Source organism: Microtus ochrogaster, chromosome 17, assembly GCF_000317375.1.
Source record: "Microtus ochrogaster isolate Prairie Vole_2 chromosome 17, MicOch1.0, whole genome shotgun sequence".
NCBI classification, from domain to species: domain Eukaryota; kingdom Metazoa; phylum Chordata; class Mammalia; order Rodentia; family Cricetidae; genus Microtus; species Microtus ochrogaster.
Window position 1 is genome coordinate 33,696,031 of NC_022019.1, and position 10,613 is coordinate 33,706,643.

The 10,613-nt window shown below is 48.5% G+C and overlaps 1 protein-coding gene across 1 annotated transcript in view; it reads left to right on the top strand.

Annotated features, from left to right (window-relative positions):
- The window catches only part of Ubac2 (UBA domain containing 2), a 157,337-nt gene that overhangs the window by 142,372 nt on the left and 4,352 nt on the right, over positions 1–10,613 (top strand). The window lies entirely within an intron of this gene.

A 10,613-nucleotide genomic window follows, 5' to 3' on the forward strand; every position in this document is an offset into this window, starting at 1 on the left:
CGCAGGCTAACTAGCGACACCTGTACTCAGTCTAAGCCATACCACAGGCTAACCAGCGACACCTGTACTCAGTCTAAGCCATACCACAGGCTAACCAGTGACACCTGTACTCAGTCTAAGCCATACTGCAGGCTAACCAGCGACACCTGTACTCAGTCTAATCCATATTGCAGGCTAACCAGTGACACCTGTACTTAGTCTAATCCATATTGCAGGCAGGCATGAAGTGTGAACCAACAAGAAGTCAAAGCTTACTTTGGGGCTGTAGAGATAGTTGGTAAAGTACCTGCCATGAAAGCCTGAGGCCCTGAGTATAAAATGCCAGCACTGGTCATCTCAATCCTAGGAAGACTAAGGACTTGTTCGGCAGTCCAGACTAGCCTAGTTGGCAAGACTCTCAGAAAACAAGGTGGACAGCAGCTGATGAAGGACACCCAAGGTTGATCTCTTCATGGGCATACACGCGTGTGTGAGCACATACACACATCCTTAGCTGGGTGTTGTCACACACATCTGTAACCCTACTATATAGGAGGCTAAGGCAAAAAGATCTTGAATTGCAGAACAACTTGGGTCACATAACAAGACCTCATCACCAAAATAGAATAAAAAAAAAAAATACATGGATGAAGTGGGCTCCTTACAGAGAGTTGGGAGAGAAGCAGAATCTTGGAAGAGAGTAGCTCCTTTGTGTGGTTTTGACTTTTATAATTTCAAATTATGTTAATGTTTTACATATTCAAGAAGTAAATTACCAAAAAGGGAACTGTCTTAAAATTGCAAAGAAACGTGATCCAGCTTTATCCTGATGAGTTACATGATGATGTTGAAGAGGGGGTTAATTTTAGTAAGTTTTGAACCGAATACACCGAGACAGCATTAAAACCTCACACGAATCTTAACCTGTTTGTAGGTTATTTTCATAGTAGTTCAAGAACTGGGGTTGGGATGAAGTCAGCAGTGTGTGCACAGCATGATTGTTTTCTGTGTGCGTGGGAGTGAGTGTAAGCACACATGTCCACACACTGTGCCCTTGCTCTTGATGTCCCAGTAGTGACAAGCACACCCACTGCTCTGGTGTTGCCCACGGAAATAAGCTGGCATTTTTAGAGACATGGTAGATTCCATGGTAGGGTGACAAGAAACATCGGAGGAGCATCTTGTGCCCATCCATGACTGATGGCGTCTCACAAGGACTCCAGAGACCATCACAGAGGATTCCACCGGCCATATTGGTGACGTTGGCTTCAAGGATCCACGTGAAAAGAGTCATACCGTGTAATCCACTGGGAACAGGTCCCACGCACTCATCCCGACTGTCAGTTACTTCTGTTGCTGTGGTAACACACCATGGTCAAGACCGCATAGAAGAAGAGCTTATTTGTGCTGACAGTGTCCGAGCGGCGAGTCTAGCTGTCAGGCGCAGGGGCAGGAGCTGAGCTCTCAGATCTTCAGGCACAAGCAGAGCACAGAGAGCAAACTGGCTTTTGCCAGAAACCTGTCGACCTGCCCGACGACTTCACCTAATGGTTGGGTCTGTCGGTCCCTTAGCCTGGCAGCTTCTTGTTTTAGGCTTGTCTTTCACTAACTCTCTAGGTTTTAGCAGCAGAGGGCCAGATGTACACCCAGAGTTCCTTTTTATTTGCTTATTTTATTTTTAGAGACAGGGCCTCACTCTGAAGCCCATCCTGATCTCAGTTCATGGTCCTGCTGCCTCTGCCTTCTAGTGCCGGGATTAGAGACGTGCCCTGCACCTGGCCTCAGAGTTCATCTGCCCCATCTTCTTTATCAGTTAGTTCTCTTTGGGGGTGGCAACACACACCTTTAAGACCAGGTCAGCCTGGTCTAACAGAGCAATTCCAGGACAGCCTGAACTACACAGAGAATCCCTGTCTCAAAAAAACCAAAAACCAAACAAACAAAAACAATCCCATAGGCAAATACCACCCCAGCCAGAGGTGAGGAGGAAATGTCTCAGGTGTTTACATTCATCAGACCCTTGTGATGACAGAGAGTAGTCACCCAAGGGGTGAGAACAGACACCAAGACTGCTGTGAGTCACATTCCTCAAGTATCTACAGGTGAGCTGTTTCTTGGTTCTGGCAGTTTGGGGAGAGGAAAGAAAGATATCAAAAGGAGGAAGAGGAGAATGTGAAAATGTGTCATTGTCTATGGGGTTTCCCCAATGAGTCGTTTTCCCTTGATCCTCCCAGAATGACAGTGCTAAGGATAACATGTTGTCAATATCACTGTGTAGGAGCTGTGAACTCTCCCTCACAGTTGTTGTGAGAATTTACACACTGAGGTCAACCTGCCTTTCTCCAACCGTCTGTCACGCCTTTCTCTCGATGTTCCTGATCAGGGGCAGACCGTCAGTGTTCGCACAGCCCATAACTGTCGTGCACACTCTTGGAGTGTTGTAGAAGAATGGAAAGCTGGTTTTGGCGGGGTGTGGTGGTGCACCCTTTAATCTCAGCACCGGTAGATTTCCAGGACTGAGCCTGCTCTACACAGCAGGTTCCGGGCTAGCCAGGGCTGTCCAGTGAGATCCTGTCTCTTAGAAAAATAAGACTTGACTTCTAGAGACTACAGTTAAGTTCAGAAAGTTGTAATTGATGTGTGATCTCAATTAGTTTGTAAAATCACTATCAGAAATGTGATTAGCACGTTTAAATATGATCACACTTTTTATCATTAATTTTTCAGTTAAGTGCGTTTGTATTTTTTAAGTGTTAAAGTTCCATGTTGTTTGCTTTTGCAGAGCTGAGGATGAACTACATTCTCACCTGAGTCATGTGACTTGTCATGTACTACACGTGTGCGAGCGGGTGTGTGCAGAGGCCTGCGGTGGTCGTGAGCTGCACGGTGTAGTCTCTGTAAGAGCCGTGTTCACTTGTAACCACCGAGCCCCTTTCTAACCCTTGACTCATGTAATTTTAATACAGCAAAGAAACAGTAACACACAAAGAAGTTCTGTCTCAAAAAACCAAAAACAAAACAGTGACTTTCTAAACTCAGAAAAATGTTAAAAAAAAAAAAAATCCTCCTATGCACACAGAGCCCAGGGATTTTAGTGAGAGTTGTGCGAGCAAACCCAGTCAGTGGGAACTGTACCCATGGACTTGGTGAGCCAATATTCAAAGAAAATGTTTGTATATCAAGGTGTCATGTCACAAATTAGCATGCAGCCATTTCCAAGTTTTTCAGAACCCACCCTGTTTTCAGTGAGTAGAACCATGGCCTCTTTGCCAGTTCATCACCCATTGGAGGATGGTATCCCAGCTCCGTTTCATATACCTGAAAGAGGCATTCGTGGAGGAGGCTGGGGTGAAGGTAGAGCCCTACGTCACTGGGTATCTATCTAAAGGTGACCCCAAGAAGCCAAGGGACAGGATGTCACACCTGCCTTCTTTAGGGAGGCATGCAGTGAGGAACATCAGTCCTGGCCTGTCCCTAGAATTGTCAAGAGGTCTCGGAGTGTCAGTGCTGTGTGCAGGGCAGAGATGGAGACCACCGTGATAAGGGACTGAAGGAGTGCTGCACAGCCCATGGGGGGGAGGAGGGTGCTTCTCATGAGAGCTGCACCCCAAGTCAGGTCCACAGATGCTGAGGGAGGGGTGCAGCTGCAGAGAGGCTCCAGAGTGGCCTGAGAATACACCAACATGCAGAGTTCATCAGATAATCCCTTTCCCGTAGCCACAAGTGCTCCTGACTGGCCTCCCCTCCCTGTATCCTCTTTTTAATAATTCTTATTTAGTCTTCAATATTTTATTCATGTACGTAATGTACTCAATCATACCCCACCCAACTTTCTTCTTGTTCTCTCTCACTCCCTCTGGACAAGTCCCTCTCCCGCTGAGTGGATGAAGGCTGCTTGCATCAGCACGGGGGTGCAGCTGTTTTCTGGAGCATGTGCACTGCACTGCTGGCTGCACCACAGGAGAAAGATGGCTTTCCTCCCTAGCAACCATTAACTCTCTGCAGCCCCTCCCCCACCATCCTGGCACGTGGTGCAGTGGTCATTGCTCGGTGAGCTCATGAGGTGGGTGGCCACCATCCCGCTTGCTTGGCCAGGTATCTGATACCACACTCATTCTAAAAACTAGAAATCAGTGTCACCATCCTGATGACCTCAGCTTGTTCCCTGAGACTCACATGGTGGAAGGCGAATAACTGACTCCCACAAATGGTCCTCTGACCCTCATGCAACACCATGGCACATGCCCATAAATAAACATTATAATCTTGATCCCTGAATAAGGTTTTAAGTAACAAATAATGAAATTTTGTCAAATTTATATATTTTTGTTTGTTTGTAAGTCAAAGGAAGAAGGGAAATATCAAATATCCCTGCACTTAAATGGTGCGCTCTCTGGTAGTCCCACACAAATGCACTAAACATGCTGAACCAAAGCTGACAGAAGGGGAATCGCACTTCCTTTCCCAGTCATGTCTGACTTCATTTTCGTTAGCCCGCAGTCAGCCTGGCTGCACTGCCCACCCTGATGATGCTGGGAAGACAGGCGTGGGCATGGAGTTGCCCTTTGCCGAGGACCTGCTGCGTGCTCAGCCGTGGACACGGGTCCCTAGCAGGGATGTAAATAACAGAGAACCCTTGTTGCTGGCCAGGAGGTGAGGGGGGTCAGATTAGGATGAGAAAGAGCTGCATCCCCACAAGGGACGTTCAGGGCAGCGCTGGGGAGGAAGCTGGCACTGGCAGGTAACAAGTGCTGCCGTGCCTGTCACATCAGAGTGCTCATGAGCTGGCACAGGGGCGCCCAGCTGTGCACGGGGTGGGGCCGCTATCTGGTGGGCATCGCAAGCTATACGCACCAGAATTTGGGAAGTTAAAACCCAAAACACCATTTGTTTTTGACACTCTTAGCTAAAGGGAAGTTAAAGAAAACCACAGCTTTGTTGAGCAAACCAAGCCGTTGTCATTGAAGGTGTTGCTTTGTCTTGTTGGGATGAGGGACTGTCTCATTTGACTTGTGTCACAGGAGGTGAGCTGGGCCTGGAGAATAAGGCAATTATACTGAAATGGGGAGATGTGAAGAGGTCATCAAAGGTATTTGGAAAAATAAGTTGTTTTTTTTTTGTTTTTTTGTTTTTTTTTTTTGTTTTTTTTTTTGTTTTTTTGTTTTGGTTTTTCGAGACAGGGTTTCTGTGTAGCTTTGGAGCCTGTCCTGGAACTCCCTTGGTAGACCAGGCTGGCCTCGAACTCACAGAGATCCGCCTGTCTCTGCCTCCCAAGTGCTGGGATTACAGGCGTGCGCCACCACCGCCCGGCTTTTTTTTCTTTTTTTAAGAAAAACTAGGAAAGAACCGTGTCTGCGTATCTGTTTCCTCCCTCGCAGTGTGGTCTGTCTTCCGAAGAACATGTAGGAGGGAAAAGTATGGTCTACCTGTTGTCAGCTGACAGTGACAGTGCCCTTTGGTGGCTGCAGTTCCAATCGTGTCCCCTTTCTTGGGTCAGCCAGCCACAAGGCTTCCTCACGTCACAGGAGGCTGAGCAGGCCACTGACGCCAGCAGTGGGCTGTGACAACAGGCAGCTGGCTGGACTCATGGTCCCGTCTCAGTGGGACTCAACCCAGGGAGGAGGAGAGAGGAGGCTCCCTGGGTGCCCTGTAAATTCTGTTGTCTCAAGCCCTTGCCTCAGTCACAGAAAATAAGCATTGGATATTCCACAAGACTGAGAAGAAGCTGGTGTGGTCCCTTGTACCTGTAGCCCCCACACTCGGGAGCCTGAGGCACAGGATTGCTGCAAGCTTGGGGCCCCCTTGGACTGCACAGTTTAAGGCCAGGGCTGTGTATCAACACCTTGTCTCAAAAATAGATTAGATAAATAGGTACATAGATAGGCAGACAGATGATGGATAGATGATAGGGAGATGACAGACAGACAGATACACAGATAGAGGCCGAGACAGCTGAGTAGCCTTGTTGAGCATTAATCACCTGTGGTTGCATTCTTACCGAAGCTGAGCAGAGGGTGGGTTAGAATTTGGACTAGAACCCTCATTGCATGCTAAGCTGGCAGTTGGCAGTGGTTTTAGACAGTGCGTCCCGTGGCGCCAGAGCAGGAGGGAGGTACCCAGTGGGCTGAGAGAGACAGCAAAGATGGAAACAGCTTTTCAGAAAACTCCCATGGGGCATTTTCTAAGTTTCCCATACAGATTGCTATCAACCTGGTGTCTGGTAATGACTTGGATGCAGCGTGTGGGGCCTGCTGGTGGCTGTGCGGAGTTCTCGGTGTCTTTATTCCTTAAGGAGCTCACATCTCTGAGCCTGACCACGTCACCATCAGCCCTCATCTAACCCGTGCTGGGCTACAGGGCATGTCAAGCCTTCCTCCTGGTGGGGAGAGGTTGACCTGGTCCGAGACCTTGGTGAAGTCATCGTCTGTTGCCAACTACCCCCTTTACTGTAGCTTTCAGGGCAGGCCCTCAAGGTCTGTCTGATAAGACTGTACCAGGCCGTCAGCAGTGAGAACACCAGACACACTTGTCTTAGCCCAGAAAAACACATAAGTATGGCAGCCAGATGCAGTCACGGGCACTTGGCCGCTGACCACAGCGTCTGAAGCACCAAGCTTGCTGCTCACCTTTAGCAGGACAAGACTCTTCAGCAAAGACCTGTGAAAAACCCAGCTCACTTGTCAAACCAGCACTGGTGGACACGTGGTTGTTCACGTCTGACAGGAGCGATCGCGGGAGATTGCACACAAAGCTTTCGTTCTCATGCCAGACGCTGTTTACAGGGCAGCCTAGTGCCCCAGACCCCAGGGCTCCCATGCAGTCTGAGCTGCCTGCCACTGTGCATCTCATATCTTGTACCTGCATCTTCTGGATTCTCACGTGCATCATCAGTACAGGGAAAACTCAGGTACCAGGTAGAAGCTGTGGCCAGACATCGGTGCCCACCCTTGTCAGCCCCCTGAGACAACTGCCTGTCAGCAGCACATAGACCTGCTCCTGGCCAGGTACAAACACAAGTGATCCACAGCCATGCCTGAAGTACTTAGGATGACAACACGCATAGAAGAGGGGCCTTTCCCACACAACTCAGTCATCAGGAGCAGCCTAGTTGTTGGAAGCATTGGAAACATGTTCATAGACAACACACAAAGCAAATTGGAACCACCCAACTATGGCTGGCCCAGAGACAGTGCAGAGAACCACCTTAAGGTGTCATTGGAACCCAAGGCTGAAATGAGACATCAGGCAGGTTTTTCTCTCCTGTGACTTGTGTCCCACAAGCTCCCCCGCCCCTTGTCACTCACGCAAGCTGATGGGAGCTGGAGAGGGTGGGTGGGCAGTAGCGCCCACTGTAAAAGGCCCCAAGGGAAGGAGAGAATAGCCTAGAAATCTAAATGGCAAATTTGGTATCTGACAGCATGAACCAGATTAGAACTAGGTGACGTGCAAATGTCAGAAGACTCTCTCTCTCTGTGGGCTGAGGGTACCAGAATAACCCTGTTGACAGAGATGTCACTGAGAGGGGCAACTTTTCGTCACTATGGAGATGTCCTCCACCTGTGGGATGGAGGGTAGAAACAAAATGACTTGCGTTTGAACTCGATTAACCACTGAACATAGAAGTTGCTTGTTGGCTCAGGGCTCTATCTTTGATCTAACTTGTTTAAACACTGTCTTCAATAATGATTCAAATGAAGTTTGGAGGTTTGCTAAGCATACTGGGGAGATACAGGTTTGATAAGGATGATTGACAGCAGCATTCGAATGAGAAGTAACTCCTTCGGGTTGACTGGAAAGCAGCCAGACACGCACAGTTGTCTTACCTAGACGGTCACTGTAGGGTTTGAGAAACCCAGCCTGAGTGTGTCAGGTGAAAATAGTCAAGTTTTAGCAGGCTTCAGCCAAACTGGCAGTTTACATGCTGTGAACTCTTTACAGAAGTATGTGTATGTATGCGTCCACACACGAATGCACGTGCACACAGACACACACCATGGAGTTGCATGCTACTCTGGCTACCACGTTTTCAGATGGTACAAATGAGAAAATGAGGACTGGGGTACAAAGCACTGGAACCTGAGACACACTGTCACAGTTTAATATGAATTTCAGTGTAAGCTCAAGTATTAAAACTTCACCACCTAGTTGGTAGCACTATTTCCGTAGGTTCTAGAAATTTTAGCGAGTGAGATCTCACTGGATGGAGCAGGACACTGGGAGAGCTGGGCCTTGGCTGTTCCGTCCCTGTAGGGGAGCAGATCCTTGGCTGTTCTGTCCCTGTAGGGGAGCAGATCCTTGGCTGTTCCGTCCCTGTGAGGGGACGGGTTCTTGGGTATTTCGTCCCTGACTCCTTCTGGTTTCATCCTCTGCCTCCTGGTTGCCACATACACGACCATAATGTTCTGTCCAGGCACAAGGGGGCAAAGTGACCGTGGCCTAGACCTCTGAGCCCAGTAGCCTTGAGCTTCTACCAGGTGATCTGGTTACAGGTACAAAGATCAGCCAGTTTAGTACTGAAAATAGTGCCATTGCTGTGACTAAATCCTAAGTGTGTGGAGCTGGGTGATGGGGAGAATTAGAAAGTTTGGGGAAGGGGGCTGGAGGAAGCCTGAAGGATGAGAATGCCAGTAAGGGCACAGTCAAGGCCAGCCGTGCAGTACTGGGAATCGGGATGGGGGGATTTATGTGACCATTGGACAAATAACTTGTCTGAATTCCTTTTCCAAGTCCTAAGACTTTGAAGCTAAGTTTTAAAGTAACTAATTAATTTGGTGAAGGAAATTTCAAAATAGCATGGTACTCTGGCTGAAGCCTGGCCTTTTTTGCCCACTTTTAACCAGATTTGCAGTGAGAATTGCAAGCAAAAAAGCTGAGCAGAAGGATTTGAAAACTGTGCAGTCTGGCCTAAAAAGTAGTGTAGAAAGTTGTAGACATAAAGGATGTGGTTGTTAAATCAATGGCATTTTCAAAGACGCCAGGCACTTTTTACCAGGATCTAGGAAGCATGTGGCGGTGGTGGCACACACCTTTAATCCCAACACTCGGGAGGCAGAGGCGGGCGGATCTCTGTGATTCAAGGACAGCCAGGGCTACACAGAGGAATCCTCTCTCAAAAAATCAAGAGAGAGAGGGGGGAGGGAGGAAAAAGAAAGAAAGAAAAAAGAAAAAATCCCTCATAGGGTTTTAGTTAATTCCAGATGTAGTCAAGTTGACAACCAAGAATAGCCATCGCAGTGTGGTAGGAACTGACCAGACCCAACCCCAGCTGTCCAGGATGTAAAATTTAAAATTGTAGACCCATCTGAAAGACTTGGTGGTGGTCTGAATGGAAAGGGCACTGTTGAGAGGTGTGGCCTTGGAGGAGGTGTTGTGTCACTGGGGGTGAATTTGGAGGTTTCAGATGCTCAAGCCAGGCCCAGTGTCTCTTTCTTCCCGTGGCCTGCAGAATCCTGACATCGCTCTCCAGCGCCATGTCTGCCTGTATGACACCATTCTTCCTGCTCTCACAATAGTAGACTGAACTCTGACCTGTAAGCCAGCCCCAGTGAAGCGTTTCCCTATGTAGGCATTGCTTTGGCCATGGTGGCTCTTCACAGTACTGAAACCCTAGCTAAGACAGTCTCCAGGCTCCCTGCTTACACAGGGATGCCCAGGGAGCTACTTCCCCAGGTCCATGGAGGGCCATCTACTGCTCCAGTTGGCAGCAGAGCTTGGCACCATCGCTGTGGTGTAGGCAGGCAGAATTCAGGCGTTTCAGACTCATGGAAGTTTCTACTCATTTCAAAGGGAAGTCTGGGAGGCCAGGCAGCGTGGCAAGGCTGAGTCATAGACAGCAGTCCCTGAGCAGGTGTTGTTGTTGTCAGTGACAGGAACGGGGAACTCAACAGTGGATGGAGCCAGGGCTGCCCAGTAAACCTCAAGTCAGTGTGAGACCATGTGTGCCCTGAACACCAGGCATGGGGAGCAGGGGTAGTGCTTGTTCTGCTGAGTGTGGCCTCTGGTCTATTCTTTTTTGGCCTCACTCCTTCCTGTTCTTGCCTTTGGAAGGGAACTGTTTTCATATGCTGTGCTGTGTTGGTGTAGGTGATCCTTTCCCGTTTAGCATGGCTGAAAGCCAGCTATGAGTTTGCATTAAGTCTGACAGAGACTTTTAGACATTGATGAAATTATTAAGACCAAGAGCCTGAGAGATGGACTAAATGTATTTTGCTGTATGAGATGGCAATGAGCTTTGTGCTTTAAATGTTTTCTTTTATAAGAGTTGCCGTGGCCATGGTCTCTTCACAGCAATAGAACACTGACTAAGATGGATGAATTTTCTTAATGGAGTCTCTTGTATCCCAGGCTGCTCTCAAATTCATTTTGTATCACAGGTGGTTTGAGTTCCTGACGCTCCTGCCTGTTTCCCAAGTACTAGGATTACAGGCATGTACCGTCCTGTCCAGTCTGTGCAGTGCTAGGGACTAAATCCCAGGACTCTGTGTGCGCTGGGCAAACTCGGTACTGCCTGAGCCACAGCCCTGGCCCTGGGAATGTTCTAACGTGACTGCAAATGTCCATCACAGGGTCCTGGGGATGTTCTAACGTGACTACAAATGTCCATCACAGGTTCCTGGGGATGTTCTAACGTGACT